Raw genomic sequence first — 8,462 nt, forward strand, 5'->3', positions numbered from 1 at the left:
AAAGGACACCAAAGATACATAATCAAGTGCTAAACTGCATAGAAGCTGTGAGTTAACTGTGCCAGAGTAGACATTCCTGAGTGAGATCAGAAGTGGACTCACCTGTACTTCTCACTCCTGGGCAGGGAGCCCTGCCAGTTACATTGAGGGAGTCTCCTCCCTCTATAAAGGTTTGGTGAAATGGGCACAGTGACATGTTGGAATGATAGATGATGCTGATTCTACTCCTCTCTTCTTTGAAAATTTCTGCTTTACAGAATCCTAAGTCCCCAGGTTCCTGGCTTCCACCCTCTCTTTGTGGGAAAGCGTTTTAATTTAATTTTATTTTTTTACTTTCATCTGTCTTTGTATTTTTTTTAACTTTTTTAAAATTAATTTTTATTGGAGTATAGTTGCTTTACGATGTTGTGTTAGCTTCTACTGCACAGTGTGGGAATGAGTTTCAATTCTTTAACTGACTTCAGAATTTGAGAAGACCAACCCTCAACCAGAGAATCTGCTGTGGAAAATGCCATGGCTGACTAGGTACCCTGCCCCTCTGGAGTGGAACCCAGATAAGTCGGGCATAAACATCTATCCCCACCTTATTTCTCCAGCTTGCCCTAGGGGAGCTGGTCAGCAACCAAGCGTAGAGCCTTGTTCTCGACCCAGGTGGCATAAGAGAATCTGCTGTAAAATACCTATTCTTAAGCCCTGCCCCAGAGCAATTACATAGAACCTCTGGGTGATGGTACCCAGGCATTGGTACTTTTGTCAAGGCTCCCCAGGAAATTAGGATGTGAGAAATATTGGCCAGGCAACTTCGTGGTGCATTCTCATGGGTTGTGGGTGGATCTGAAATCTCCCTTCCTGCTACTCCTAGAGGCAGCCAGGCCTTATGTTAAATAAGCTAGGGTTTGAATCCCTGCTTTGCCATGTATTGGTTGTGTGATGTTGGCTAACTTACTGAACAGCTCTGACATTCCATTAGTCAATGGTAAAAGAGGCAAAGTAATAGTTCCTACCAATGAGATTCCACAAGACACCACACATACAGCATTTGATACACACTGTACCTAATAAACGTCTGCTTCCTTCCTTTCCTGTACCTACCAGCCCCACCCTGCCTTAGCATCGCAATAAGAGCTACAGGCAGCTCTGGCTTGGTTTTCTGCTATTTCTCCTTGATCTGACCGCGGCCACTGCATCAGTCTGGATTTGCAGCCCTTGTCCCTGGATCTGGCATTCTGATCCAGGCTCCTGAACTTGATCCGGCTCTTCTTTCCTGCCTTGCAGGTTCCAGGCCCAGTTTCCAACACCTGTTTCTGTTGCTCAGCCCTAAGCCCCAAAGTGATGGTTTCTAAAAGTAACTGGCCCCACGTTGCTCCAGCTGACTTTTAGCACTGGGAGGGGGTGGGGCTAATTTTAGACTTGTCCTGGACTAATGCCTGAGAAGAAGCAAGGCCAGGCCAATCTAACTTACCCCCTCCACCGCCCAACACTCAGTATCTGGGTTGGAGTTGACAGAGAAAGTCTGAGATGTTGCCACAGGGTTTGTGTGTCTGCATCCTACCAGGCACCTTTTATGGAAATATAATACATGAAACCATTTACCTCAAAATCCATTTGGATCTGAGCCTCAGGGGTTGTGCTGAGTGGGAGTAACCACAATGTAAACCAGAGTGTTTGATATGCTAATGCTTGTTCTGAGCTGGGATGGATTGTTTTCTGCCTCGCCGGGGGAGGGGGGGGGGGCGGACAAGACCAGGCAGGTGTGAACAGGGCCCTGGGCCTGAGAGCCTGCAGGAAAGAGGCTTAAAAAGAGAAAAGATAGAAACGGTTACTCATTTATTTGTGTTTTAGAGACACTGAGAAGGAAATAGGATGAAGCAGCACGGTGACAGAAAGCCCTGATTGAGAGAAGCAGGGATGACTTGGCAGCTCCTAGAACAGGCCTGGCCCAGAGAAGGCTTTTAATGACCATTTGCTGCGTGAGTGTGGAGTGAAAGGCTTCTGAGGTGGAGAAAAAGAGAGGCTTCGGGGATGCCCAGTGAGTATCTCGTGCTTTGGAAGGAAGGGCAACCAGTTCCGAGCAAATTGGGTATCAAAGGACTGTCCAGGGGACCCACAGCATCAGAAGGGATTTGTGGCCTCTGGGTCAAGAGGAAATGAGAGAGGAAATTAACTCTTACAGGGTCTGGCCCATAGACTAACAACAAAGAAGTGTTGAGGTCCCCCAGGGTTAAGAGACAAAGAAGACAGAGAAGATTAGTGAAAAGAGTAGGGCCTTACCAGTGAGTCAAACTACTGATAGCTTCCCCACTCCATCACTTAATGCTGTGTGATGTTATGCAAATTACTTAACTACTCTGAGCCACAGTTTCTCCATATATTTATTAAACATTCACCAACAGATACTTATTGAACATTCACCAACAATTTACTGAGCATCTATTACATGAGCCAGACAGTTGGATACTGTGGCGAACAGACCCGTTTCTTGTCCAGATGCATCTAACAATCTGGTAGGGAAGGCAGACAAGAGAACAGGACAAGACAAAGGCAGATGGTGCTAAGTGCCGTGAAGAAAGTAAACAGGGTAAAGGATGGAGGGTCATTGGGAGAGGGATAAGGAAAGCATCCTTGAGGAGGGGTCTTGGAACTGAGCTCCGAATGGTGGGAGGAGCCGACCCTGCAGAAGAACGCTCTAGGCGGAGGGAAGAGCCGGTGCAAAGACCCCAAACAGCAGTGAGCTGGACAGGTCTACAGAACAGTAAGGATGTTCTAGACCTGTGGATGGGGAACAGTGAGCCCAGAGGAGGTGGACTGAGGTCAGGTGAGAGAGAGGCAGGAAGGCACGGGGCCTTGAGAAGAAGTCTGAATTTTGTAAGAGGAGAATAACTCCCATTTCCGGGAGCATGAGGACAGGTAGGGCTGGAGCTGCTCCAGTGGAGAACACAGTGCAGGGCAGACTCTGAGGGCAGAGGCGGTGAAGAAGTGTTTGTTAAAGAGGTGCTGGTGGGACTTGAGATCCTTAGAATGCCTCCTGGATGTCAGCTGGAGCTGAATAGGTAGGAACCCCTGCCAGAGAAAAAAAACATTTGAAATCTGGTCTAGGGCAGAACCTTTTTTTCTTGTTTTTGGCCTCGCAGTATGCCTTGTGAGATCTTAGTTCCCCGGGCCCTAGGCAGTGAAAGCACTGATTCCTAACCACTGGACCACCAGGGAATCCCCAGAATCTTTTTGATTAATATAATTCAAAATCTACTTCTGGGAAGAAATGAGTGCTCCTGATAAAATGCTTAACTAATCAATTTTCTGATCAAATTTAACTAGATTAAACTTTGTTCTGGGAATCTAATCACCTAACCTCCTACTTGCCAATGGTCTTAATGTTTAGCCAAATGTTTAACCAAATAATCTTTCTTTTCTTTTTGTAACATAAAATGTAATTATTTTATGTTACAATAATGATGTAACTATTCTCCTCGCCTAAAAAAAAAAAAAAAAAAAAAACCCTACCAAAAGTGAATCTTTGAATTCGTCGACTGGAGGCCTTTTCACCTGCCACAAGATTGTAATAAAACATTGACCTGTGCTTTCAATGAAATTTTCTGTAAAGTTGTCTGTAACACCCTGGTGTGGCAGCCGGTAGACGTGTGAAGACTTCTTCAAGTTTTCTGTGAGCCCGTGGCCCCTTCGCCCCCTGAGCTCCTTCTTGTAGCTCCTGTGCTGTCTCTGGCTGTACATGGTCTTAGCTGTGGGACTTCTGCTAAAATCCAGGTCCTATGAGCCCTTGTGATTTGGTGAGGAGTGAGAGAAAGGCTATTATGCATTGAATTGTGTCCCCCCCATTATGAGGTACTGGGGTCCTAACCCCAGTACCTCATAACGCCATCTCATCTGGAGGCAAGTTCTTTACAGAGATCATCAAGTTAAAATGAAGTCATTAAGGTGGGTCTTAATCTAATATGACTAGCTTCCTTATAAAAAGGGGAAATTTGGAGGCAGACCTATACCCAAGAAGAACCATGTGAAGATGAAGTAGAGATCAGGGGGATGCTTCTAAAAGCTAGGGTACACCAAAGATTTCCAGCAAATCACCAGAAGCTAGGGGAAAAGCATGGAACAGCTCACGGCCCCCTGAAGGAACCAACCCTGCCGACACCTTGGGTTTCGAACTTCCAGCCTCCAGAGCTGTGAGACAACACACTTCTCTTTAAGCCACCCAGTATGTGGTACTTTGTTGTGGCAGCACTAGCAAACTAATAGGAGGACTTTAAAGGGAACATTTATAAAACATGATTCTCAAAGCCTCCTTCAGCATCCCCAGCATGGAGTAGCACAGAATCTTCGACCTACCTTGTCCTAGCCTCTCTCTTTCTTTCCGGCTCTTTCTCCATCTCCCTTATACCCCATCTCCTCCCAACTCCACCCTTTCTCCCTCTTCCTTCTCTCGTCTCCTCAGAAAAAAACAAAATTTCTTTTCTTATATCATGCATAAGGGTCTCGTGCCCACCTGAAATAACTTATCAAATTTTAAAGTAAATTTTGTATACAATTATAATAAATGCCTACAATCCTTAAGGTAAAGCTTGATGAAGCCCAGCTTTCCTGCTGAGGTTTCCCTCCTTCCCCCTATCCCCCAACGGTGGATCCTAGACACTCAGTACACTGGCCCATGTCCTTCAGTGCTGCCACTTCCCAATCCTCGAGGTTCTCCATTCATCCAGAGAGGCCCTTTTCATTTCAATCACCCAAGGAAAACATGCTGAGGATATTTTTTTAAATGTGGGGAATTAACAAAGATCAAGGTATCTCTCCATTGTTTTTTTTCAGCTCCTGACTTCATGTTGACATGAGAGCAGAAAGTGACTCTGGATTTCTGTCCTCTCTTCTTATTCCTGAGAGTGGCTCCCACCGCCCAGACTTCTAGGAGGGAATGATGACCCTTCTCTGTAAAGGCTCTTTTCCTCAGCACTGGTTCTGTGAGGTAATTAGAGCAGAAAAATGGGTGCCGCATGGGTTGAGTTAAATTTGATACAGAGCTAGACCTTGAGAGTTAGCATACAAGGAGAAATTTGCATAGAATTCAAAGTAGCATAGACAGTCTCTTATAAACTATCATTTTGGAGACTGAAATGCCATTTTTCAGTAAGTCCAACACAACCATTGCATCCTATACAGATGCCATCCTGCCATTCCTTCAGATGAAGGAGCTGCCTTTTAGACAGACAAGCATTGTACTGTGTCATTCTATCTAGCATCACATGTAGAATGGCAAGTATCTCAAACTGAAGCTGACCGAGGGAGCCTGAGATTCATGGCTCCCATCTCACGTTCCTTCTGGAGCACGTTTATTACATAGACTGGTTTATTAAACAGAATTGCCCACAGTATTTAAATGGCTGTTCTCTCTCTTGAACCCCAAGTTCATAGGGTTTGATTTGCTTCATGACCCTTCACCATATAGTAATTCAGATAAATTTTTATCATCTTAAAAACCCATTCAGAATTTGTCTTAAGGTGAAAATCACCTTTAAGTGGAATTTTGTTTAAAAAGGAGGAATAACCGACTTTACTTTCAGTGGTGTCAGCTGCATCAGACCGATTTGCAGGAGACCAAACCTCCCACTGACAAACAAACAAACAAACAGAAGGGCTATACTTTAAAAACAGCTAAAGGAATTAGAGTGTTACCGTGGAAACCAGGACTTGAGGGGACAAGGTCTCTGAGTGAAGAGGAAACTCTGGTTGAGGTGGGCCTGATATTCTACCCTCTTCTCAAGGGATTTGCCAGCTCATAATTAGTTTAGGTTGAGAGACTGAGAAGCCAAGCAGAAAGCAATGCGGTGGTTAAGCAGAGCTTTGAGCACAAATTGAAGTTCTGGACCACCAAGGGAGCCAGGATAGAAGGACCAAGAGAGAAAGGAGCACAGTGAAGTGATTTTGACAATTGGAGATGCTTTTCTCCTCAAAGCATTTGTCTATTCATAAGTTGCATGGTGTCATGCTGATTAGCCGAGCAGAAAGCGTCAGATAAGAGGCTGAGAACTTAGGCAGGCTTCGGCCATCTCAGCATGGTAAGGAGAGGGAACCTGGGAATCCTAGGCTTCCGTTTGTCGTCTTGAGAGCTGTGCCCCAGAAATAAAGGCAAATATGAAAGAGACTCAGTGTTACAAAAATTGAAATGCAGCTTGAAATCAGTCCAATCCCCCTTTGGACTGCCTTGGAGAAGTCATTTGGGCTGTAAATTTACAGTAGGTGACTGTTGCCCACTGACCTGTGGTTACAAAAATAAGCAGAGGCTCTAAGGCAGCCCTAGAAGGCAGCCCTCTGCAGGAATTCTGATAGAATGGTTGTGCTCGTCCCCAAGTTCAGCAGCACCTGTCCCTGTTTAGGTACCACTCGGAGTGTGATATGAAAAGAGGCTTTAAGATGTATCTTTGTCCTCAAGGCATTTGCCATCTATGGGGTGGAGGAGTGGGGGTGGGGAGGGGAGGAGACCAACCAAAGAGTGTGACAAGTGCTATGAAAGAATGAATTAAAAAGATGTCCTGGGAGCTTAGGGGATGGGGCGCCTAATCTACTCTTGAAGTATGTGTGTTGGGGGCAGGAGGGGAGAAGCTTCCCAAAGAAAGTGACACCTCAGCTGAGTCCAAAGGACCAGTAGGATTTTCCCAGATGAAGAAGGTGAAGGGTATTAAAAGCAGGGGGGATAACATGTGCAAAGATAAAGAGAGCATGACTTGTCCAGCAAACAGCAAGTAATTCCGTCTGATGAACTTACCCAGTACCATGAGGGGAGAATCAAGAAGGAAAGCTGGAGAGAGAGGCAGGAACCAGATCATGAACCGGAAGTTAAGGAGAACCTCAAGCCATGCTCAGCAATTTTAACAGTCTCCTTGAAATGGTACACTTACCTAGGGCAGCGCAGCACAGGACCACATCATTTTGTTCCTTCTAGAAGCAGTGGTTATCTCATATGATGAACTCTAATTGCCAAGTGCACATGTCTTTGATGAATAAACTGATCAATAAAGAGGCGAATACTGCAGTACAGGTGGCATGTTATCATGGCTTGAATTGGTGAGTGGCCTTGAAAAGGGAACAGATATGAAAGATATTTGAGAGCTGTACCTGGCTGATTGGCCTTCGTGAGTGAGCGCGAGATATTTGAGAGCTGTACCTGGCTGATTGGCCTTCGTGAGTGAGCGCGAGGGAGGAGTTAAGGATGACGCTTAGGTTTCTAGCTTGGGCAATTAGACTCATTTTCTTATGAAAAATAATTTTAGTCGGTGCCTTATTTATCTGCCTTCTAGAGTGAAAGCATCTTAGATGAAGAACTCCAAAACCACAAAAATATATTGAATACTGGCTACGTGTCAGGCACCTCTATTATCCCATTCATTCTTCACAACCCAAAGAGGTTAGTACTATTATATTTTACCATTTGAAAGATAAGAAAACCTGTTCTAGATCCCCCAAATTGTAAATGGATGACTTAGAATTTGAGTCCAAGTGTATCTTACCCTAGAACCTGAACTCTTAATATTAAGCTCTTTTAGGTGATCGTACTTGGATTTGAACATTAAGCTGCTTTGAGTTGGTTCTTGAATCCACCCAATTTGGTGTGACTCATAGAGCTGACCCCACAAGTGACAGAATCAGTGTTTGTAGGTCCTCTTACGCTGGGAGCCTTGGATGCTGTGTAGACGGAAACTGTGCCAGTGGTTAAGTGGGCTGAGACCTGAGAATGGAAATCCAGGGGCCTGGGGCTGCTTCCTAGCTCCCTCCCCTCGGTGGGTCCCATCTGGGGAGGCTCAGAAACAGGAGCTCTGCCAGCCATTTAGCACTTCTGCTGAGGATCCACACTTGCCATGAAAACCAATTAGTGTCAGCTGGGTCCAGGTGCTGTTCCCAGGACTGTGACCACGAACAGCACTGAGCAGCATGTGCAGGGAACTCATTACACTGGCGCCTCCATCCCATCCCTCTTCCTCCAGAAAGGGGACCTGGAAACGCTCTATTGCATCCCTCTCTGAAAGGACCGCAGCCCCCTTCTCTCTCTAGCCCTCCAATGGCAGACAGGCACATTTTAATCAGTACGGCGGCCCTATGACTCCCAGATTGCCTTCAGACTCCTCCTGGATTCACTGACTGGGTCTCCGGACCCAAACCAGGCAGTGACCCTAATGATCCTGATAATAATCATTCCCATAATCACAGCTTAGAATCTGCAAAACACTTTCACTTGGATGAGCTCCTGTCATCTTCAGAGCTCCTGTCATCTTCACCGCAGGGCAGGGTGGGTATTATCATTGCCCTTGCAGCGGAGGAAACCAAGACAGAGCGGTGAAATGACACTGGTCAGTGACCACTTTAGGGCGAGTGCTACGCTAACGGGATCGCCTTAGAACCCAGGGTCAGTGAAGGTAGGGCACCCTAGCCTCGGGTACCAGCCAGGAGTGGGGGTGTGGTGG

This window comes from Grampus griseus, assembly GCF_964374135.1.
Source record: "Grampus griseus genome assembly, chromosome: 8".
NCBI classification, from domain to species: domain Eukaryota; kingdom Metazoa; phylum Chordata; class Mammalia; order Artiodactyla; family Delphinidae; genus Grampus; species Grampus griseus.